Source organism: Lissotriton helveticus, chromosome 7, assembly GCF_964261635.1.
Source record: "Lissotriton helveticus chromosome 7, aLisHel1.1, whole genome shotgun sequence".
NCBI classification, from domain to species: Eukaryota; Metazoa; Chordata; class Amphibia; order Caudata; family Salamandridae; genus Lissotriton; species Lissotriton helveticus.
In genome coordinates this window covers 649532675-649558204 of record NC_136068.1, presented here as the reverse complement: position 1 = coordinate 649558204, position 25530 = coordinate 649532675, and positions in this window count along the sequence as shown.

Sequence of the window (25530 nt, the reverse complement as noted above, 5' to 3'; positions counted from 1 at the left end):
CCGGTTTCTGACATGTATAAAATAGACCCCCATAGTGAAAGAGTTAGTCAAAACTCAATCCGATGTATGGTTTTTCTAAGTTTCGTTTTGTTTCTCAGCATTATGATTTCCTGCACCAGTTATGCATTTTACCTGTATTTTCCAGTTTCTCATGTGAATAAGTCTTCTACTGCTACAGTAGAGCACACGTTTAGTGATCTGCCTCCTCATGAACTCTCTTACCGCCTCGCTATGCGTAACAATTCTTTTATCCGCATGTTACATTACTCACATCAGACCAGCAATGCCACTAATTGTTGGGTGTGTGGTCGACTCCCCCCTTTCCAGACACCGAAGGGAGTTCTGCCACTCTTTCCTTATCCATTTTCACATAATGGTTCGTGTGGAGCATGGTCCACGTTAACGTCATCCTCAACAGATATGTCTTTTCTTAACAGTACATGTTTTCCAGACAAGCAAGGTCTCCCCCACAGAACAGGGTTAGATCTAGAAAATGAAGTTTACAATTTAGGTAATTATTCTTCGAATTTTATGGTCCTGAATGTTCAGTCTGATTCCACTCCAGACTTACCTGCTATTTCAGTACTACCAGTCAAAGGCGAATTATGTGTTAGAAATTATGGTTCCGTACATGTAGGACATAGTGATTGTACTACTATTGTCAAATATAGTGACAGTGGGAAATCTATTTTTAAAGCTTCACGTCATTCTTATTTTATTTGTGGTCAGACCGCATATGTTCGTCTGCCCCTCGATTGGGAGGGAACCTGTTACATTGCCTTCCTACTGCCACCAGTTTTCCTAGCCCCATCTGATTATCACAGAAACACACATCTAGTACACATTAGACATAGAAGGGAGTCCCCCATTGTCGATTATACTGAAACTGCTCTAGAACAGTATACAGATTTCAATAGAGGTTTCTTCTTCTTTATAGGACCTATCCAGAATAGTAAGCTAATTCGTAGGTTAACAAGAACCCTTGAAGCTGTAGTAAATGAGACTGCCTCTGCTCTAGGTAACTTAACTGAAGAGCAATCTGCTATGAGATTTGTCGTTTTACAAAATCGTCTCGTCCTTGACGTCATACTGGCCGATAGGGGCGGGGCCTGTAGAGTCATCGGATCTAGTTGCTGCATTTTCATTCCAAATAACGCACCGTCTGTTTATTCAGCTATAACCAGACTCCATAAAATTGCCCATCTGTTACACCAAGATCCAGGCACCTGGACATGGTCCGGTTGGTTCTGGAATATAATTTCCGCTTGGGGATGGAAAGTCTTGTCCTTTCTAGGTATTGCAGTAGCGATCATATTCAGCTGCTGCCTCTGTATACAATGTGGCCCTGCGATTTGCGGCATTTGTGCTACCTCTTGTATTCCTAGTCCCAAGTCCCGTTCTAAATCCCGTTCCCAGAAAATTCGAGACGAGCAAATGATACTGTATGAAATGATAGATGGTATCATGAATATTGATGTTTCCTGATGGAAACGTAGTGACAAGGAGGGAATGTGGAAAAGTAAATTCTGCCATGTTCTGTGTCCCTACGCGTCCTCCATCATATGTTATGTGTGCATGATTAATATGCATATGTATTCCCCATGTTCGATTAAAGACGCAATTATAGTTGTGTCCATCTCTAGTATGCCAGTTTCCAGTTCTCGTGAATACTACGAATATCAGGCCTATGTAAAGTTACGTTGCCACGTTTCTCAGTGTGCACGTTATTCCATTGTAAAGTCCCCGTTTCTAGGCCTCAAAAGGGCCCGGACACCAGATTCAGCTCCTGTCTCCTGAAGCCCTCGCTGAGGAGCGATACAGCCCCCACCTGTATCCCTGACCCTTCACTTACTTCCTGCCTCACAGTGCCCGGTTCAGCCTGGCTCTGCCTCTGAGTCTGCCAAGAGTATGTTATGATTCCAGTTATCAGTTCAGTCCTCCTTCTCTGCATTCCTAAAGCTACTGAATCGTATCAATAGTTACCGTCATTGTCTAGCCTTTATGTCTCCATGTAAGAGAAATACTGTATTAATGGTTATTTAATATTCTTCATCACGCACTACATGTAGAATAATGCATGCTCCAGTCTTAGAATCTGTTAGCCTTTACCCCGATAGCTTTTGGATTCTATCAACATGTTCTCTAAACATCAGATACTAGATACTGCTTAGGTACATGTCGCCCTGACTCTCCAGACTTCAGTCTCTGCTCCTAGCACAGAGTTCGTAGCCCCCAGCTTCTCCTAGTAACACGTCATTGCCAGTTTTGCGCGCACCACCAGGTCAGAGGTCCCGGCTCCTTAGGTAGCCCCCTCCATGTCTCCACCCCATTCATGACATATTCTGTTACGTTTGCATCACATGTCTATGTATACGCCTCTGTTACACCTACTTTCACCCTTATCTTTCGCGACTGCTATTGACCACACCCACTGCTCCGCCTATCGTATGTATTGTAATGCAACTGTTTTAGTATATATGATCGTGTATTGTTATTAAATGATTAGCGCGCTCATCCCAGATCCAGCCCCGGCAGCTGCCGGGCTCTGCCATCCTATTCCTGTGAAGGTTGTCCTGTTCCTGTCCTTTATGCTGTAATAAACCTGCAAAACTCCTACTACCTCGAATCTTGACTCTTATTTATTGAGCTATCTGTTATTCATTTATCCATTCAAAAATAGAGGTATTATTTATTTATTTACCACAAAAGGACGGCCTGAATGTTTTGCAATAAAAAGGTCGCATTGGGCAGAATAGAAAGCGACACATGATCGCTAAGTGGCACATAAGGTAGTACGTCAATGGGCTACTTAATTGATATATAAGGTCGGATAGGAAGCGACACATGATCGCTGAGTGGCACATAAGATGGTATATATAAAGGGCTACTTAATTTGGTGGTGCATGTATCTGCAATGTTAGGTCCATCACTAAAAAATTATAGAGTTCCAGGGGATCGCGTCATTCAAGCCCTCAGTAGCTGTTGAAAGACGATAAATCCAGCGCTGCTCTTTGCTCAGCAGTCTTTTGTCATTGTCTATCACACTTTCTGGGATTTGTTCGATTATTGTCCACCTGAGGACATTCGGGGTGTGACAGTGAGTGATGAAATGGTTTGTGAGTTTACTGATGTTCTTTTTGCACCTGATTGTGCTTCTATGTTCCGTTATTCTCGTTCGTATTTTGCGTGTGGTCATTCCGATGTAGCGGTGGCCGCACGTGCAGGTTAGTAGGTAAATCGCATTGCTTGAGATACAGTTAGTATGACTGCGTTGAGTCCATACCTTGCCCGGTTCCAGGTTGAGTGTTTTTGAGTGTGTGGTCAGGTGGCACACACTGCAGTCATTGCAGGGGTAATGTTCGGTAACTTTTGGGAGGCCCCAGGCATTGAGAATGGTATTGTCTGGTCGTTTGGTTTGTGTCCTAGGGTGGGTGCTCACTAGTTGGTCCTTCAGGTTGTTGCTCCTTCTGTATGCAAATCTGGGAGTGTCCCACTTTCTTTGGCCTGAGTTGATTATCCTCCAGTTTTTTCGAATCACTTTGGCTACCTCATTGGAAGCTGTATTGAACGTGGTTGCGCAGGTAATGGGTTGTTCCTGGTTTTCCTTAGTGTTAGTTTCAAGTAGGGCATCTCTATTCTGGTTTCTAGCCCTTTTCTTTGTCTTAGAGATGATGCCTTTTGGGTAGCCACGCTCCTCAAGTTTCTTAGCTAGGTCTGAGGATTGTCTTTTGTAATCAGCCACACTGCTGCAGTTTCTGCGTATTCGCAAAAACTGCCCAAATGGGAGGTTCTCTCTCAGTGATCGTGGGTGGAAACTCGTGAAGTGAAGCAGGGAGTTCCTTGCTGTGGGTTTATAGTAGGTCGTGGTGACGGGCATGCCATCTTTTGCCGTGATGTCCAGGTCTAGGAAAGCGAGTTGTTTGGCACTTGAGGTGCTAGTGAATTTAAGGTAGGGGTCTCTGCTGTTGAGCCAGATCAGGAAAGCATCGAGGGTTGATTGTGATCCCTATCTTAAATTTAGTACCAACAAAAGTAAGAGCATGATTGAGTTTCTAGACATTTGGATTTTGGCATCGGAGGGCAAGATCGAAGTGTCTTTGTACGTGAAGCCTACGGCCCGTAATACTCTCCTCAGATATGAGAGTTTCCACCCTCGCTGCCAAAAGGATGGAATACCATTCAGCCAATTCTTGAGGCTTGTACATCTATGCGCAACTTTGAACTGCATGCTGAAGAACTAAGAGCAAAACTACTTAAACGAGGATATCCACCAAGGCTACTTAAGGACTCATACAAAAGGGCCAAGTACTATAACAGAGTCGCGCTCCTGAACCAGGAGAACAAAACGACTGAGTCGAAACTAGTCTGTGTGACACGTCACTCCAACTTCAATAACCAGATACGACAAATTGTCTGTTCCTAGTGGCACATACTTAACTCTGGATCATAAGGAAGGGCTATTCCCAAACCGATTTTTGCAAATCTCAGGAACTATTTGGTCCATTCTAAATCCACATCAGGACCTCTAGCAATCCAGAAATCCATTTCAGGATCTGATCCGGTGCTTGGCACCCATAAATGTAGCCATTGCCATGCGTGTGACTCAGCAATTGTTTCTTCGGAATTAACATGGGGCAAAAATAAATTTATTGCCAAAGAAATGACAAACTGTAGATCAGCCAATGTGATCTATCTCATCTTGTGCCCTTGCCCCCTTGGGTATGTGGGCGAAAACAGCCGAGAATTTAGATTCCGATTTAGTGAGCACAAGTCAGCGATCAAGAACAATAAAAGTGGGGCACCATTGGTAGCCCACTGGCAGGATAAACAACATTGCCTCAGCGATCTGAAATGGAGAATCCTAGAAAAAGTCCATAAACCTATTGATAACAACATTAATGGCTACAGAGCTAAGAGAGAGGTTTTTTGGATCTACACTCTGGGCACAGCAGAAGTTGGGTTGAACGAATCCATCCCTTGGCATAATGCCCTGATATAATGCCCGCTCATAAGTAATTTAATTCCTACTTGGATCTGACTGGGTTCTCTTTACCTCGCTTTGTGCCTCTATAATCTCGCCTCGTATGCGAAATCCTGAGATATTTCTGATGTTTTAGTGTGGCTCATATTTTTTTACATTTTGTTCTGCGTTATTTTTGTATGTTTCGCCACTTCCTATCTGTGATATCTCTCTGTTATTACTACCCTTAGGTGGTTATATATTTATTTATTTATTTCCACCCCGGATTTATCCTCGGAACCACTAGCGCCGCGGGCAGTCCTCTTTCTATCTTAGTTACAGCGCATGTCCACGTGGTTGGTTTCGTGCGCCGGTGGGCCGCCCAGATTGCGCCCAGGTGCCCCTTGTTTACTCGGGCGGGATTTTGCTCTCTGTATAAAGAGAACCCTCCGAGGATTGGCTCCTCGACCCTATCGGCAATTTGAACGGAGCCTCGCCACAACGCTGTTTGAAGAGATGCGATGATTATTTTTCGGTAAGCCCTCTTCTCCCGGATTCTGTTAGTTTTCCTTATACTGGTGCCCCGGTATTTGATTTTGCCTGACTCGGGGTGCTGTGCTCCATATATTTTTTTCTACAGTCCCGGGAATTTCTCCCTTGTTTTCCCCTTCGAAGGTACTCGAAATATCTACTAGACTACGGACTGGAATTACAAACTTTGTGTAGGCCATCGGCCCTCCCTGGATAGGTAGCTATATTATTTCTTTTACTGTTTTATAGCTTCTCTTGACCCTGGTAGGTGGTTAACTCTGACAGTTTACTACCATCTCCGTTTCCACAGATCCTGAGGCCCGGTGCTATTGGAGATTATCTGCGGGGAGTCGGAACCTTTTTTACAGACTGAAGTTCCGTGGGGAATGTCTTACTGAACTAGATCCACTATCCATTGGGTAGGTCTTGTGAGGGGGCCAGCTCATAGGAAATCGGATTACCTCTTCCGAGGGAGGGAAATAGTGTTTCTATCGGGAGCGAAATAAAGATATTGAGGGGGACCAAGTATTATGAATTCGGTTTTAGTCTCCAGTCCATGTTGAGCAATTTGGTGATTATTACCACAGGGTGCATATGGCTACCTCCTCCGCCCCTGTGAGATTGGGGAGATCGCCCCATGTAACAGTCCGGGGAGGGTTTGTCTCTCCTAACCATTTTTTTATCGTTTAGATCTGAAACTGTGCCCCCCGGTGAAGCATACTCTTGTATCCGTACATTGTCTGTGTGTTTCCCTATTGAGGATAGGGGTATGTGTTCCCTTTACAAATTGTTTTTTCCACCTCTGGCATGGATGTCTGATACACGGGTGGAATGCTTTCCGCTATTTGAGTTTTGGTGATGGTGTCTTTTTCTCACGCATCCTTAAGTTTTTTTTTTCCTGGACACATGGGGATACTTGGGGAACTTTGTGATATCCCTTTTACTTCGTGTATGGTTTCCATCCTTTTTCTGGTTTCTATCTTGTCCTTCATTCTAGGGTTCAAGAGTCCAGCAGTTTTTCTTTTTATGACATGTGTATAGGTTATTTATGGGTCATCTTCATTGTTCCCACAGAGTTGACCGAATGATGTGACGTGAACCTGCAGCCTGGATTTCATCTTTCAATGATAACTTTAACAAAAGCATCGAAAATAATTATATGATCATTCTGTTGTGAAATATTACTAAAGAACGTCTATGTACCTATTTGCGCCCTGACGAAGGAATGGATAATATCGGTCCTGTTCCGAAACGCGCGTCGGCGCCTGTTGCTTTGCTGTTTTCTTCTTTTTGTATACCAGTTGTACAATGATGTATATATAGGAATGTTTTTCTCTTTGTGGTGTGTGTATGATTTTGTAAATAGTGTTGAGTGGTATGATTAATGATGGTTTGATTGAGTGTGACTGATGACTATTTTGAAGTGGCGAGTGGGTAGGCTGCATTTCTGTGTTCTTAAATGTAAATAGAGTTTGTATATACATTTATGTCTTCATTGTTATTGAACTTGATTTATAAATTAAAATAAATGTATCTACAAAATAGATTTACATATGATTTTCAAATAAATTGTTTTGTGTGGGACAATGATGATGCTTTGAATTATAGATTAGAGCATTTGCCTTTCTTTATACCCGGACCTATGGGGGGTTCTTCTGTTTTTGAGTTCATAGTTTTTCCCTGCCTCCCTCCCCTAGCACTCTTATTCAAGGGACCCTCTTGTGTTTTTGATTAATTGTGATCCCTGCCAGATTACAAGGATGTCGTCTATGTATCAACGCCATTTAAGGTTTGATTTGTGAAGGGGTTTGTGTCCGTGGTAATGTGGGTACGTTCAAAATGATGGACATAGAGTCCAGCCACGCTGGGGGCAAAAACGCTGCCCATGGACGTGCCATTAGTCTGGAGGTAAAAGGAGCCTTTGAATTCGAAATAGTTCTCTTTAAGAGCCAGTGTGGCACAGGCCACCACTACCACTACCACCACCACCATCAGTACCACCAGTACCACCTGCAGCACCCTCCCTGTCCCAGGGGATGACCAGGCCACACCAGCAACTGTGGAGGGCAGGGAGAGTATGCGTGGTCCCAGAGTGGCAGTAGGGCAGGTGGGAGGGCCAGGGTCACCACCAGACCGCGGGAGGAGTGGACTCCATCCCTGGATCACTTCACCAGAGTTGTGGAGGCATAACAAGAGTCATTGGACAAAGTGGCCGATCTGATGAACTACTAAGAAAGCTCATCCTGCTGATGAGATCCATCAACAACCACCTTGGACAGATGGTGGACCTCATGGGCCAGCAAGTGGCGTTGCAGAGGGACAGGCCTGTGTCCCAAACAACACCACAGCCCCCTCCTGTTGTGCCACAGGATGACAATGCACCATCCTCCCCTGCGCCAACAGAGAGGGACGAGTCCACTGACGCCGCTGGCCAGTCAGCAGACCCCCCACTGCCAAAAAGATCAAGGGGGCATCCAAAGAAGAGCCTTGGAGTCACCGGAGGCAAATCACCTCCCACACGCCAGTCACGGAGCCAGCCCTGATGGCAACCCTCTTCCCCACTGGGGACTGTCTTTCCCCACATTTCCTTAGCAATGGCACTTGTCTGTTGGACTGGGTCACCACATCCATGTGGTGTCTACTCTTGCATCTCATCAACCATGACTGTCAACTCACTGCTCATTCCCGACCTTCATGTAAATATTCACGCACAAGTAACATGTCCACTTTACGAATAAAATACCTGACGCACCAGATTTTGTGCAGTATCTTTTTTAGTACAACATTTCCAGTGCTGACAATATCCATGATGTGACCAAATTATGTACCGTATGTAGAGCAGGATTATTCTGAAGCACCTAGGGAGACACAATAGAACCACAGTCACTGTGTCATTGTAGCATCACAGACAGAACACTACACAAAACATACACAAGACACTACTGGCATACAAGACAATGGGCTGCAGGTGTGAACAAATAGAGGCCAGCATACGTCCCCATATGGAACGTCAATGTCACATTAAGCACACACAGGTGACTGTACGTGTGCCTGTCTGTTACATCTGCGCATAGCCCTTCACAACAACAGCAACCACACCAGACAATGTACAGGTCATAAGTCGTCACCCACCTTCAAGTGAAGTAGCGGTAGATGAGCTGTTGGAGCAGGTCAACTCCTTCCTCCTCTCCACTGTCCTCATCACTGGACTCAGGTCTTTGAGAAGGTGGTGGCCTTGGTTCCTCACCATCGTCCAGGAGCAGGGGGATCCCCTTGTGGATGGCCAGGTTGTGCAGCATACAGAACGCCACAACGATCTTGCATACCTTCCCAGGCGAGTATGACAGTGCACCTCCGGTCCTGTCAAGGCAGCGAAATCTTGACTTCAGCACGCCAAAAGTCCGCTCAAGCACACGTCTGGTCCTGCCATGGGCCTCATTGTACCGGATGTCAGCCGGGGTCCTGGGATTCCTTAGCGGGCTCAACAGCCATGGCCTACTGGGATATGCAGAGTCACCTGTGAATGACAAAAACCCATTGCAATGTTGCACAGCCAGAGTGCAGCAGGTAACACAGCACGCAATATCAGTAGGCATACTCACCCACAATCCAAGCATGCTCGGGATGCAGATTTTCCATCATCCGGGGCACCATGCTGTTCCTCATGACGTACGAATCATGTGCAGAGCCAGGAAATCTTGCACACACGGAAAATTGTCATGTCTGCAAGGCACACCACCTGCACATTGATAGAATGATAATGTTTACGGTTCCTATAAATGTGCTCTGTTGTCTGTGGTGGCACCAGATCTACATGGGTGCAATCGATGGCACCAACAGCATGTGGGATGCGCCCAAGGGGATAGAAGTCACCCTTCACACTGGCCAATTCGGCTCCCCTCAGAAAATGAATGTAGCAATTCCTATAGAGCATCATGGCTGCAAGAACATCCCTCAGCACCTGGCAGAACATGGGCTGCGACATCCCTCCAGCACTAGTCACGGTCTCCTGGAAGGAACCAGTTGCAAAAAAGTGGAGGGCTGCCATCACCTTGTATGTGGGTGTGAATGCAGTTGGATATTGACGGCGAGGCTGCAGGTGGGGCTCCAAAAGATCACACAGAATCTTCAGTGTTGGTCTGTCCAGGCGGAATTTCCGAATTATTGTAACATTCTCCATGTCCTCCAGCACTGTCAGGTGACTTAGGAGATTTGGCCTCCTCCTAGTTGAGATGTAAATTTGAAAATGTCAGTGACAACCATCATGAGATAGCCACAGCACATACCATCAACGATGTCATGGAAAAACAAAGACTGCCTGAGAGATGCATAGCACACCAGGTTACATGGGTAGCCTTTTGATACACAAAGAGAGCACAGCTCTCCACTAACAAAACACGAGTGCCACAAACACATTGGTAAATGTGAATGCACATATACTGAACCACACATGTCACATGTGCACACCAGGTGCTGTAACATCCGCAAATGTGTCTGAAACTACCATGACTGTATCATACCCATCTGCTGTACCTATCACACCTCAATGCATCATGTAACGTCTGCACACATCCATCCACACATTCATCACAGTAGCAGGAAAACTTTCAGTTGTGTGCATGAGCTGATGTGAAAGCACCAGTCTGGTATGATACCATACAATGACTCAAGCCTTGTCAAGGACAGCACTGACCCACAAGACATTGATTTCTTCAACATCATTGACACCAGCTCAAGAGTGTCAAGCATCATCAACCATCAAATGCATAACTAACATGGCAAGGACCACAGCCCAAAGTGTGTCACACAGAACGTGCGTCCACCAGTGAATGACATGGAAGAATGGCATTGTGTGTACAAGGATGTGCCCTTCGCCATGTTGCTGCTGGGTACTGATACAGTGTTCACGATGGACATAGCCATTTAATGGTGCGAAAATGGTGGTTACTACCGCCTGGCCCCGGAGGTGTGACACCAGCAACACCCCCTTCACACGTGCGGTGGCCATTGGCATATGGACATGTGTAGATGGCGGTGGGAATGCTCCACCACCTCGGAGGCGGTCATTGGATACTTTTGAAGTATGCACCATCGCGGTAGCGCACCCCGGGCTCCTACGGTGCGTCACCGCCATGGAGCATTGCCTACAGCCAATGGCAGCGATGATCGCGATGGAACGATGCAGATTTGAAAATCGCGGAAGGTGTGCTCCGCCACCGCGGAGGCGGTCATTGGATTCTTTTGAAAGAGGCAGACCTGGACAATCAATTGTAGCAGCTTTTCAGCTTCCAAAAGACCCCAGGGAACTATAAATCTGTGGGAGTGAGCCTCACATTTCCACTGCTCACAGAGCCTGCAGCCTGGGACCCTCTCCTGCTTCTGCCTGAAGAGCCTGCTGCCTGGGACCCTCTCCTGCTGCTGCCTGAAGAGTCTGCTACATGGGACCCTCTCCTGCTGCTGCCTCAAGAGCTTGCTGCCTGGGACCCTCTGCCCGCTGCTGCCGGAAGAGCCTGTTGCCTGGGACCCTCTCCTGCTGCTGCCTGAAGAGCCTGCTGCCTGGGACCCCTCACCACTCACTTCTACCACAGGTGTTCCGTGTCCACAGGGATGGCAAGGACAGAGAAGATCTGTGCCAGTCCATTCAGAAGTGAGGAGCTGGAGGTCCTTGTGGATGAGGTGCTGGCACAGTACCCAAGGCTGTTTGGTGGTCCCAATGTAGTGGTAAGTCTCCATGAAGGTAGCTGTAGGGCAGGGGGTGTCAGACATGTGGTTGTGCAGCTGCAGTATATGCCTGAGGGTGTGGGGTTGTGTAAGACACCGACAGACAAGCTGTCTCCAGGGCGAGGGAGTGTGTGTGTCCCAATGTCACTCTTTTCTATGCCTGTACTTGTATGTGTGAGTGGGGTGTGTCACATTGTCGGCCATACAGAGCCAACGGATGTTAGCCATGTAGGTGCCAGGACAGTAATTGCTTGTGTGAATATTTCAGTGTGCCCCTGTAGTCTGAGTTAGTGTGACCCACAGAGCAGGTTCAGTGGCTGCCCACCCAAACAATAAAACATCACCAGACTCACATGCTCCTGTTCCTTCACATTGAATAGTAGATATGCCCCATCTGTGTCTAGTATAAATTCAGACTTACACACTTCTGTCGATGCATATTGTGTTGAGGTATCCTGCACTTGTCAGATCATCATGGAGCCTATACACCCCAATGTGTGCATGCAATCATAAATGTTTGGGCCATGCAGAGTGCCCTTGTGAGGGGTCACCCAGTTTTGGAGGGAGGGAGGTTACAATGAGTCCTGAGTCTCTGTCTTGCTACTGTACTGATAGATGTTGTTATCTGACATTGTGTAACTGTTCGTTTACCCTTCTTTTATCTCATACCTGCAGCTCAAGGTACACCAGCATAAGGCACTGTGGAGGGCCATTGCAGAAAAGGTGCGAGCCCTGGGGGTTTCCAACAGACGACACACCCATTGTCACAAGAGGTGGGACGACATCAGCCGGCTGGCAAAGCAAGTGGCAGAGATGACCTTGGAGATGCTACCACGCACAGGGCGTTTGGCAAGGCGCAGCATGACTCCACTGATGGGCCGCATCCTGGCAGTGACTCATCCAGACCTGGATGCACGTCTGAGGGAGCATTGGCAGCAAGGTAGCGGTGGTGAGTATCTGGGGAGGGTGACTTTAGCTGGGAGTGGATGCATGTGGATGCATGTGTACAGGGCCTGTGCCAGCGGTGACCCATGTGATGTCCATGTGTGGCTATGCTGTGCTGTGTGATGTAAGTGGCTACTGTGATGTGTGCTTGTATGAGGCATTGGGCCACCCTGGCCTTACTGAGCTGATCCTCCCTGCTGTTCTGTGGTGAATCATCATTGGGATTGTGTGGGGAATCTATATTGTGGTGAACTGCCGTGTCAGCTTTATGAGTGTGACTTCATGTATGCCTACTTTGCATGCACCATGATGGTTGTGGCCCACACATCTGACAACAATGTGACCGAGATTAGCACATGTTGCCTGCTATGGCCTACTTGTCATTGTGGCATGTAATGTCATAATAGGTTTGTGTGTTGTCCCCTCCTGTTCCCTGAAGGTCTGTCAGTGGTAATGAGTGTTGTACCCACATCATGTCCCTAGGGCAGGTCAAGTGTGGGGGGCACTCCATCTACGGGCAGGGTGTAGTGCTGTGTGGCATCAACATGCCTCACTCCTGGCACATATTCTGCATTACAGGCACTGGTGTGGTCTATGTACTGTGTTGCTGCACAGTGATTGCAGTGTGTGGTGGTTACCATGTTGGTCTGGGGCTCTTCTGTACTGCATTGATTTGAAATCGTGTGACCAGATGATGACACTTACACAACCCTGTATCTCTCTATAATGCAGATTCGCAAGAGACCACGGAGGAACATGAGCCAGAAACCAGTGGTGGCGAGAGTAGCACTACAGCTGCAGCGGCGGCAAGTGACACTGAGCCCACCAGCGCATCTGAGGGGGACAGAAGTATGCAGTAGGAATCCGTGGCTGAGACACAGAGTACCACATCATCTGATGCCAGCGGGGATGCATCCATGTTGGTAGGCACAGGGGATGGGGAGTCTGCATCATCATCTACCACCCAGCGGCCAGTGCCCAGCCTACCATCCACTTCCTCTGGGTCTGCCCGTATCCGTGTCACTAAGAGGGGACGAGTCACATTCACATCTGGCACCACTGCCCCTGCACCTGTCCCGCCTGCTGCACTCAGTGCAGAGTGTGTAGAGCTCCGGCGCCAGCTTTGTGTGGGCCAGACAGCCCTGCTCAATGCCTTTAGTGACCATGACAAGAAATTAGGCCAGGTGATTGCATACATGGAGGGCATACACTCTGACGTGGTTGGGCTACACCGTACAGTCCAGGCGTTGTCATCCACAGTCACGTCAGCCCTTCCACAGGCACATGCTCCCATTGCAGCTCAGGTGCCTTTGTCCACCCCCAAGACAGTGGCCACATCAGATGACAGTGACCACGGTTCACCTGCGTCAACGAAAAGGTACAGCACAAGGAGCACACAACAGGCACAAGCCAAACACTCCCACCCACAGAAACCATCCCCACAGAAGAGCATGTCCACCCCAGAATGCACAGACAAGAGCCAGTCAGGAAAGAGCAAGGCCAGAAGTGCAATCAGGCAGACATAAGGCTCACATGCCTCAGAGGCATCACCAGCAATATACTCTCCTATCACTAAAACATCACACAAACCTACCCATGCAGTGTCTGCGCCCACTGAGGAGGTGTTGAATATCAGGGGTACACCTAGGAAGAGCACAGGGACACATCCACCCACCACATCTACCCCAATTCCATGACCATTGCTGCAGGTGGAGGAGGGCACTGTAGAGACCACCCCTGGCAAGAAATCAAAGGAGGGCACTGTAGGGGGTATACCTGGCAAGAAGGCAAAGGAGGGCACTGTAGGGGATACACCTGGCAAGAAGGCAAAGGAGGGCACTGTAGGGGATACACCTGGCAAGAAGGCAAAGGAGGGCACAGTAGTGACCAGCCCTGGCAAGAATTTGAAGGAGGGCACTGTACGGGGTACACATGGCAAAGAGGTGTAGGTGGTCCAGAGACATAGCCAGACCAAGCGTTCCGCGGGATCCAGCACATCTCCAGAGGTGGTGCCAGTGTCTGCACCTGATGTGGGACAGTTGGGGTGTGTGCCTGTTGTGTCATCACCACTTCCCATCCACCCCAAGACAGGGAAGCCATTTGATATTCCCAAAAAGTGGAAGGGCACCCCTCCAACCTCTCCCACCCACACTGTGTCAGAGGTCTGCATGACTCCACCTCCACGTGCCACTATGCCACCTGGTCCACACAGCCCTCCAGCTTGCCAAGACACTGTTAGCTCCACATCACCTGGGGCTCTGTCAAACAGTCAAGTGGGCCTGCTGTCCCCGACACACAGCCAGGTACAAGTCCGCATGACAGCCAGGAGTGAGTTGACATCCCCCTCATACACCTGTGCCTCATACAGGTGTGCTAGTCCTGAACATTGTTTAGAATATGGGTGTGTTGCTGGTCCTGTTGCTCTGCTGTTCTGTACTCTCCCCTGTGCAGCCTCTCATGTACTTGCTGGCTCACCTGCCATGGACACTGGCCCTGTTGCTCTGCTGTGTTGGCCTCTCGTGTGCCATGGACACTGGTCCTGTTGCTCTGCTGTGCTGTACTCTCCCCTGTGCAGCTTCTCATGTACCTGCTGGTTCACCTGCCATGGACACTGGCCCTGTTGCTCTGCTGTGCTGTACTCTCCCCTGTGCAGACTCTCATATACTTGCTGTCTCACCTGTGCTATGGACACTGGCCCTGTTGCTCTGCTGTGCTGTACTCTCCACTGTGCAGCCTCTCATGTACTTGCTGGCTCACCTGCCATAGACACTGGCCCTGTTGCTCTGCTGTGCTGTACTCTCCCCTGTGCAGCCTCTCATGTACTTGCTGTCTCACCTGCCATGGACACTAGCCCTGTTGCTCTGCTGTGCTGTACTCTCCCCTGTGCAGCCTCTCATGTACTTGCTGTCTCACCTGTGCCATGGACACTTGCCCTTTTGCTCTGCTGTGCTGTACTCTCCCCTGTACAGACTCTCATGTACTTGCTGTCTCACCTGTCCTATGGACACTGGCCCTGTTGCACTGCTGGGCTGTACTCTCCACTGTGCAGCCTCTCATGTACTTGCTGGCTCACCTGCCATGGACACTGGCCCAGTTGCTCTGCTTTGTTGGCCTCTTACCTGCCATGGACACTGGCCCTGTTGCTCTACTGTGCTATACTCTCCCCTGTGCAGCCTCTCATGTCCTTGCTGGCTCACCTTCCATGGACACTGGCCCTGTTGGATGTATGACATTACAACGCATGCTTTTACATCGCATGCCTTTACAACGCGGTATTTACAACAAATACCTTTACAACGCATAATGCTTTTGGGCGCTGGATAGTGAATAGTTTAATTTACTATTCCAACTCCAGTCCCGGTGGATAGTAGGGAAGGTGTTGGATAGTACATTAAACCTATTCCCTATCCTAGAGCGCCCCCCATCGCAATGCGTTGTAATGGTTTGCGTTGTAAAAGTTGCGTCGTAAAGGCACTGCGTGGTAAAAGTTGCATTGTAAAGGAAGTTTACCGCCCTGTTGCTCTGCTGTGCTGTACTCTCCCCTGTGCAGCCTCTCATGTACTTGCTGTCTCACCTGTGCTACGGACACTGGCCCTGTTGCTCTGCGGAGCTGTTCTCTCCACTGTGCAGCCTCTCATGCACTTGCTGACTCACCTGCCATAAACACTGGCCCTGTTGCTCTGCTGTGTTGGCCTGAAACCTGCCATGGACACTGTCCCTGTTACTCTGCTGTGTTGGCCTCTTACCTGCCATGGACACTGGCCCTGTTGCTCTGCTGTGCTGTACTCTCCCCTGTGCAGCCTCTCATGTACTTGCTGTTTCACCTGTGCCATGGACACTGGCCCTGTTGCTCTGCTGTGCTGTACTCTCCCCTGTAAAGACTCTCATGTACTTGCTGTCTCACCTGTGCTACGGACACTGGCCCTGTTGCTCTGCTGAGCTGTACTCTCCACTGTGCAGCCTCCCATGTACTTGCTGGTTCACCTGCCATGGACACTGGCCCTGTTGCTCTGCTGTGTTGGCCTGTCACCTGCCATGGGCACTGGCCCTGTTGCTCTTCTGTGTTGGCCTCTCACCTGCCATGGACACTGTCCCTGTTGCTCTGCTCTGTTGGCCTCTCACCTGCCATGGGCACTGGCCCTGTTGCTCTGCTGTGCTGTACTTTCCCCTGTGGAGCATCTCATGTACTTGCTGGCTCACCTGCCATGGACACTGGCCCTGTTGCTCTGCTGTGTTGGCCTCTCACCTGCCATGGACACTGGCCCTGTTGCTCTGCTGTGCTGTACTCTCCCCTGTGCAGCCTCTCATGTAATTGCTGGCTCAACTGCCATGGACACAGGCCCTGTTGCTCTGCTTTGTTGGCCTCTCACCTGCCATGGACACTGGCCCTGTTGTTCTGCTGTGCTGTACTCTCCCCTGTTCACAAAAGGGGGTGGTGATGGACAGAGTATCTGAATGAAGCAGAACACTCCTACCCATGTCAAAAGATGAGGGCTTGATCCATCACCGTTTTTTAGCTCACTGCACCATCCCAGCTCAGAACCTGGCTACATGCAAATTAGTCTAACCCTGGCCCAGTGCATCATGGGAACAGGGCAGACCAAACTACCAAGCCAATTCTTTACTGGAAAGGAAACAAGCTTCCGGGGACCGGTTTCTGGCATTGCAGCCGTCTTCGGCCCGGCTTGCTTGAATCCTGATGGTGCAGTGAGCAAGGGACTCACATCTGAGTATACCCTACCACACTTATGGTGGCCAAAACGACTCACAAAAGGGGGTGGTGATGGACAGAGTATCTGAATTAAGCAGAACACTCCTACCCATGTCAAAAGATCAGGGCTTGATCCATCGCCGTTTTTTAGCTCACTGCACCATCCCAGCTCAGAACCTGGCTACATGCAAATTAGTCTGACCCTGGCCCAGTGCATCATGGGAACAGGGCAGACCAAACTACCAAGCCAATTCTTTACTGGAAAGGAAACAAGCTTCCGGGGACCGGTTTCTGGCATTGCAGCCGTCTTCGGCCCGGCTTGCTTGAATCCTGATGGTGCAGTGAGCAAGGGACTCACATCTGAGTATACCCTACCACACTTATGGTGGCCAAAACGATTCACAAAAGGGGGTGGTGATGGACAGAGTATCTGAATTGTCCATCACCACCCCCTTTATGAATAGTACTCTCCCCTGTGCCGCCTCTCATGTCCTTGCTGGCTCACCTCCCATGGACACGGGCCCTGTTGCTCTGCTGTGCTGTACTCTCCCCTGTGCAGCCTCTCATGTACTTGCTGTCTCACCTGTGCTATGGACACTGGCCCTGTTGCTCTGCTGTGCTGTACTCTCCCCTGTGCAGCCTCTCATGTACTTTCTGGCTCACCTGCACTGGCCCTGTTGCTCTTCTGTGTTGGCCTCTCACCTGTGCTATGGACACTGGCCTTCCTGTTTGTGTTTCACCTGTGCATGGTATCTGGCATTTGTACATAATTTTATGCCTTGTTGTTGTCTACTATTGTTCTACTGCTACATCTGTGCAATATGTGAATAAATATAGTTACTTCTGTTGTGTGTTTTGTCAGCGTCCTTGCTGATTAAAGTTCTGTTTCTGTTAGCATTTGATTGGCTGTGCCCCATGCTCCATGTATCCCTTCAACATTGCAAGGCTCTTTGCAGGCATCAGATTTTTAGACAGGGATGACAGGGTCTTCAGTCCATTCTGACCCTGCAAATAGTGTAATCTGTGATGGCTATTTTACCTGCCATGCAGTTATCTTGTTAGTGATTTGCTATTGTTGCCTACACTGTTCACATGTCAGGTTGGGAGACACTGCCAGCACAGGATGTGATGCTGTGAAAATGTTTATAAGCTGGCTGGGATATGTCAAGAAATATGTGTGTGGATTCATTTCTGTGTGCACAGCCTTGTATGTGTATGGTCATCTTGTGTTGGCCCTTGGTCCTGGTGCCATGGCCTACATGAGATGCGTGGTCTTGGGTGTAGAAGAGGTAAGCAGTGTGAAGGGTGTCAGTTTGTAGTGGATGTATGTGTGTCCCTGTATTGTGAGGGACACACATGTGTCACCCAGGAGTTGTATTCCTGTTGTTTGTTTTGTCTTGCCCTGTGTAGAGGATTGTATGCACTTGTGTGAACTGTTTGTAGTGCACTGTGCTGTTTGTTGGTGTGTCCATGGTGTTGTGTGTGACTCCTCCTTGTTGTGTTTATAATTTTGAAGTGTGCAAAGTGTGTGTGCTGCACATCAGTGTTGTGTTTGATTGATCCTCGATGTGTCTTGGGTGTTTTTGTGTAGACTGTGTGGCCCTGCTCCTCCACACTGGCATTGTGTTTGTGTTTGTCATGCATTGCAGGCACATGGTGTTTTTTCAACTCCTGTATGGAATGGTGTGTGTGGTTTTAGGCCATCCCCTATGTGTGCCACTTGTGCCTTGCCATTCTGGGTGTTCCTTCCCTCTATTTGTGTGTGGCACACCCCTTACATGTCTGCTACTGACATGCAGGCTGTTTCACTTTGATGTGAGCTGTCCCCTTGGTTTTCCATGTGTGTGTGCCTCCACATCACTTCATTTGTGGGCTTGTGTTTTGTGGTGCAGTTCTTGGGCCATAAGTGTTATTCCACTCTGGACATTGCCCCAATGGTTTATGTGTGCTGTCCTTGTGCTATTGGTTATTCTGTGGTGGTCATGTGCACTTCAGCTGTGTGTGCAGGCCAGTGCTCTGGTAGAGGTGGCTGGGCTCTTGTATTCCCAGAGTGGTGCATGTGTAGTTGTTGTGTTGGATGTGTGGGTGTTGGCTGTGGTATTGCTTCAGTTCCTGGGTGTGCTGTTGTATTTGTGCAGTGCTGATTTGTGGTGTGTGTGATGAGGTTGTGTCAATCATGTGTGTGTGTGGCTGTTGTGCTTGTTATGCACACACTGCTTGTTGAGCATGCAGTGCTGTGTGTATGTGGCCTTGGCATTGCCTGATGTGCATCCCCTGATGCCTTGAGGTGTTTGTTGATTAGGGTTTCATGTGCATCTGTGGTCGGTTTGATGTGGCAGTGTGTGTTTATCCAGATGCACTTCTTGTGTGATATGTGTTATGGTGTGTGTGTTTTGTTCCTGAGTGATGATGTTGTGTACTCCTGTTGTGTCTGTGCTCCTGTTGCTTTTCCCCAGTTTGGATAACAGGGTATGTCTGTTTCTGTTGGAGTTTAGTATGTGTTCCTGTAGTGTCTGTGTGTTGTTCTTGTGCAGGCATCTTCTGAAGCATCCCTGTGTGTGTGTTGTGTTTGTGGCTACACCCAGGGTCTCAATGTCGGAATATACCTATCTAATGAAAAAGGATTAGCTATCATGGTGAAACAAACACAAATGTAGTTACACATCCCAAAATACACAATACCAACAACAACATTTAGTAACAGAAGCAATGGCTGGACAAAAGGAGTTCACTATCAACAAGGAATTGCTGTATTACATAGAATCAAAGGATTTTCTAAAACAAAAGTCCAAGTAACAGTCTTGTGGGCCAGCATACTGCTATACCATCCAAACTTGCCTTCCAAAACACTGCCAGGGATACCTCCGAAGGATGAGTCATCTAGTGGGCAGCCAAGGCACTGCATGGATGAAATCAGGGTGGGCTGGGTTGGTCCTTGGAAGGGCTGGGCTTGGGTTTGGGAGGGTTGGCTGGGTATGTGGGAAGGCTGTGCTCGGGCTTAGGAAGACTGGGTTTCAACATTGTAGGTATTTTGTAGCCATGAAAGGCTTTGGTGGGCTTCTTTCCTTTTCTTCCCCTTAGAAGAGCTGGGTTGGGGGTAGAGAAGAGGACCTTTGGGTTTTAGGAGGGTGTGGGGTGGTGTCAGGACAGGTACTCTTTCTTTTTTATAGCATTGCGGGTAGGTTGGGCTTTAGGAGGGGGTTTGGCTGGGTTTTTAGGGGTGGACGTGGAAGGGTATGGAAGGGGTGGCAAAGTAATATTTTTGGTTTTGGGAGGGGTTGGATCAGGTTGGATAGGGAAGAGGTCAAGGGCAATCATGAGGAATTCTTGGCCAGACTGGGGAGGAGGTGAGACCAGGGGTTGGGTTTTGGAGCTAGAGGGAAGTGATGGCGGTGATGTGTCTGTGGCTGCAGGTGTGGTGTCTGTGAATGTGGTATCTGTAGTGGCTGTGTCTGCTGGTCTGGTGTCTGTGAGTTTGGTGTATATAGTGGCTGTGCCTGCTGGTGTGGTGTTTACCTGTATGTCTGTAGCGGAGGTATGTGGTGCAGTGAGTGTGGTGCCTGTGTGTATGTCAATGCATGTGGTAATGAGGGTGTCTTTTGCCTGCTGAGTGGGTATGTCCCTGTCTTTTGTCTTTTGGCTCATGTTTTTGTGTCTGTGTGCTGCATGTGAATGTTGAGGTGGATGCATGGTGATCTTTGCATTTGCTTTGGGTAAGTATGGCAATAGAGATTGCGGTTAGGGAGGAGGCAGGAGGAAGGGTGGGTGGAAATCTGGAATTGCTGGAAGACTGCTGTGAGTGTAGAAGGTAGAGCCTGAAACGTTCTCTGTAGGGAAGACATGACGGATTGAATGCCCTCTAGGTACGACACCATCTGCATTTGCTGATGGCTTTGCACCTGGAGTGCTTTCAGCACTGCTGTCTGATCCACAGAGATCTGCCTCAGGATGTCAATGGCCTCCACACTTAAGGCAGTAGGGGAGACAGAGGACGGGGGTGAAGAGCCTGGCGCAAAGGAGACTCCTCCCATTTTAGGGAGTGGGCCTAGACAGCTGGCTGGAGAGCAGCCAGGAGGGTGGAGATGGTAGGGAGAATAGTGGACTTGGGTGTTACGAAAGCAGGTCCTAGGGATTCCACCACCACCTGGGAATGTTCATTAGAGGTTGACTCAGACAAAGATGACAAACTAGTCATGTTGATCTGCTTCTCCTTGACACTTTCATCACCCTCTTAGCCACTGAGTCTTGCTTGGTCACTGCCAGCACGGGGGCCACTGTGGCCAGCTGCTTCCCCAGCAGTCTGGGTCTTGTCTCCTTTGCTGCCCTTGGTTGATGCTGAAAAACATTGTACAAATAGGTTAACTGCTATTGCAATTACATACTGGCAAAACTGATCATAACACAACTCATTACACAATTGAATAGATCACAATATGTACTGGGGTGACTATATGAGTTCGAACATTGCCATGAGCACATGCATGAAAGCTACATGACCTGTGCACAGTCACACATAATGGTCTCATAAGCAGAGTCTTGTAAAACTGCATGTGTGACATTGTTCCAAATCTACCTTCATGTGTTCAGCAGGAGATATAACCCTGCAACCTAGGCCCTTGTGGCATACCATACTTCCCTAATGTCATCAAAGGGATTTTCCACATGGAATGCATAACTACCTTTTCACGCAAGGCCCTGCAATCAGCAAATGGTCAGATGGCAATAACTCACAACATGTTGAACTGCTGGGCACCAGCTACAGCTAAGTTACTGCAAAATATAACTACCAAGATGACGTTAACATGGATTAGCCTATTCCACACTGTTCATACTTACCAAAAAACACTTACACATATGTCCAATGACAGAGGATGCTGTTGAAAGTTGCACATGAGTAGTTTAGCTAGGTGTCACATGTAGTATAGAAGAGTTGAAAGGAGAAAATATGACTCCAAGTGGTGTGCGTTTTAAGCACAGAGATCCACTGTACATGAGTGGAATATCCACAGTCAAAATTGTGTCAATTACTTCAGAATACTGAAAATACAAGAGTCTTAGAATGCACCCAGTCAATACAGAGCCATCAAATGTGTCCATAACAGAAGGGGAATCAGGGTACCTTGCATCCTATGCTATCATTAATTACAAGCTAGTACTGACTGCTAATACACACATATCACCCCAACATGTCAGCATATCCCTCCCTGATGTATAACACCAGCCATATATTGACCCTCCATAGATGCACATCTGCATCCCATCTGACAGAATACACACTTCTCAATGGTATGCTAAGTCAAAATTCCGGAAGGTTCAACCTATGTATGTTTTGGCATCTACATGTTGACCTGTCTTATGACACTCCCACACCTCTATATACACCCCCATTTCTGGTAACGCCTACTCTGTATGTCAATCAAAGACATATATTGTCATGTACAAGTTGGCCAACACATGCAAATATCATGGTTTCAGATAGGATGCTTATATGTAGACCCTCATGTCATGTATGGAACTGTTGTACATGTGATAGTACAACATACACGTTCACACATGCCAGTATCCACTCAGCACAACAGATGGCACCGGTGGCATAAGTGCTGTCACTATACTGAATATTTCCCATTTACCAACGGGATATATTGCACAGTTTCTGCATCCAGAGTTCGTTGTATGTCATGTCACTAGCAAGTGGTCCAGCATCATATGACAAACAGAATTAAGGGTCCATCAATCCAGAGACTAGGATGATAATTGACCTATTTGGGCCCACTGTCACACATGACATCAAGAGGTAATGTATGTTATCAGAGACATTATGCAGCCATGTGGCTGTTCAATTCTGGAAATTGGAATTTGACTAGACACTGCTTAGTTCCTGGTTACATGGACAATATCTATGGTTTTCACCATGCACCTACTATCAGACATACACATACATTAGCTCCCCCACTGCGTGGGACATGAGTCACCTTCAAGCTTGATGATGAAATAGCTGCATGTAACAAAATACAGATGGTCATTTATATTATTTCACTTAGGCCAATACTTAACTTCTCCTAGCTGTTGCTGGACTCTCAGCTGCCCCCTCAAGGTCTGAGTAGGCTACAGCCAGTATGTAGATGATTACGGGGGCAGGGGTACAGTGTGCACCCCTTCTGCCTGAGGATTACAGGCCTAGCTGGACCTCTATGATCTTCCAAGTCCAGCCTGTTAGGTCCTGCCACCATTTAATGCAGTGGACACTGAGTCGACGAGTGACCCTCCAGAGTCACATTCCGGGTGATGGTCTTCCACAGGAACACCTTTTGATGGGCATTGACCTGTATGGTTGCAATTAATGAAGAGACTTCAGAGACATGCAAGAAGTAAGTCATCTGCTAGGGTGACACAGAGGTAGTACACAGCTAACATAGCCATCTTACAAGATTCCAAATGTTACAAGTTTGGACTGCACATGCTGACCAATGCAAAAAATGTTAAAGCCCAAAGGGTACAACTCTCAATTCCTGACTTTGCTCACATTCAGTATACCCAGCCACTTACATCAGGTTGGCTGGGACTACACCACATACGCTTTGTAAGGTTTTACCAGGTAACACAGCACACCATTGTGTCTTCCTAATGACTACAAATGCAGTGAAGCCCTGGACAGACACCTAAATATTCTAGAAAATTACTTGATCCACACTGTCCAAGACAACACTGTTACCATGCTTTTGATTACAAGCAAACTTTGGGATGACAATCAAATGGCTGCCATGAGTGTAATTTGAAAATCCCACTCTAAGGATTAGTTGACTTGTGATTAGCACATTAGGACACTAGACTACATCTGCATATGTTAGTGTTTGGAAATCCTGACATCAAGTAATACACATTATGCCATATGTGGCAGTGTGAATGGAAGAACATTGTTGGACTTGGCTCTTTTTGCATGGTCATCCCTGAACTTTTTGCCTTCCTCCTATATTTTTTCTGACCTGCTGTTGGCTATTTAATGACTCTGGGCACTTTACCACTACTGATCAGTGCTAAACTGCATATGCTCCCCCTATTATAAACTGATGTATTGATTAGTAGTTCCATGATTGGATGTTTGGTTTACTTGTCATACCCTAGTACAGTGCACTGAGTGTGCACAGGGAGTGTACATCAAAATGCTTCTAGTGGACTTGCAGCACTGATTGTGCCACCCACAGAAACAGACTTGTAAAATGTGTCTACGGTCTGCCATTGCAGGGCCTGCTTGCAGTCTGGTACTGTCCTGCTGGCACCCACTTGCCAGTCCCTAAACCTTCCCTTTTCTTCATATTAGTCACCCCTATGGTAGGCCCAAGGACAGGGTGCATTGTAAGTATAAGGTAGGACAAGTCCTGATGTGTGTGGCATGTCCTAATAGTGAATTACAGCCATTTTAGTTTTTCACTATTGCAAGGATACTTGTTCTCCATAGGCCAGAATGGGCTGCTGGATTGTTACATTTTTATAATCCTAGCAGACTCAGAGAACATGGTAGAAATTTGAGTTTAGTATGCCTGGACTCAGAATAATAAAATACATCTTTTAGTAAAGTTTATTTTAATATTCTGTGTTTGCAAACTTTTATTGCTTGCCTAACCATTTGAGCCCGCATCTGCGAGGTTGTGTATTCCTTGTCTGGGTTTGGGAGTGACAGGATTGGGGAATTCCAGGAGACAGGCTGGGGGCAGCCCGGGGGCGAATAGGGAGATCTGCATCTAGATGTGAGGGAGGAGTTGCACCTGGGACCTGAATAGGGCTGAGGCTTCCCTCTACAATGCTGGCTCCACCCCCTGTGGTGTGTCTGATGCCTCTACCCTGCACACTGAAAGAAGAGAAGGAAGACTGTCAACAAAGTGCTCCTGGACAGTACTTGTCTTCCACAATGCTGGCTCCACCTCCTGTGGGGCGTCTGATGTGCCTGCCCTGCGTAGTGAAAAGGCAAGGAGAAGTCTGAGTACTTCAGACCTGGCTTAAACTGGGCACAGGCCCCTCTCCCCTCAGAGAACAAATGATTTTGGGGTATAAGTATTGGGACCCTGATCCCATGAAATTAGATCGCTTCTGGACTTACAAGACGAAACCTCTGCTGAGGAGAAGGAACCTGAAGAAACTGAGGAGAGACTATTCCAAGCTGAAGTGCTGCTTGGGGGATTGGCCGGCAGTGTTTGCCTCGCTGCCAAAGGGAGGAGAAAGAACTTTGGACTTTTCTTTCAACTTGTGCAAAGATCTCCAAGGGCTTGGAAGAGAGCTTGCCCCCTGACAGAAGTCCCAGGATGAGTGGACTTCACCAGCCTTTGTGAATTGCTGCTGGAAACAAGTGGCTACAGAGGCAGGGATCTGTGATCAACGCTCACGACTGGCCCGGTGTCCTGTAGGCACCGCACCAAGCAAGGTCCGCCTCGAACAATGCAAGTTCTGCACTCACGACTCCGTCTTGACACCGTCAACGACCCGTAGCCTGCACCGCAACTGGAAGGACACCGCGACGTGCAACGTCTCGCTACACAGAATCGATTTAGTCTGATGGACGCGGTCACTGCTGTTGACTTGGAGTCCTGTGATAGCCCCGGAGTTGGGCACCGACTTGCATGCTTTGCGACGCACCGCCCGACTTGCACCGCTGTCCGACGCCAGCTCC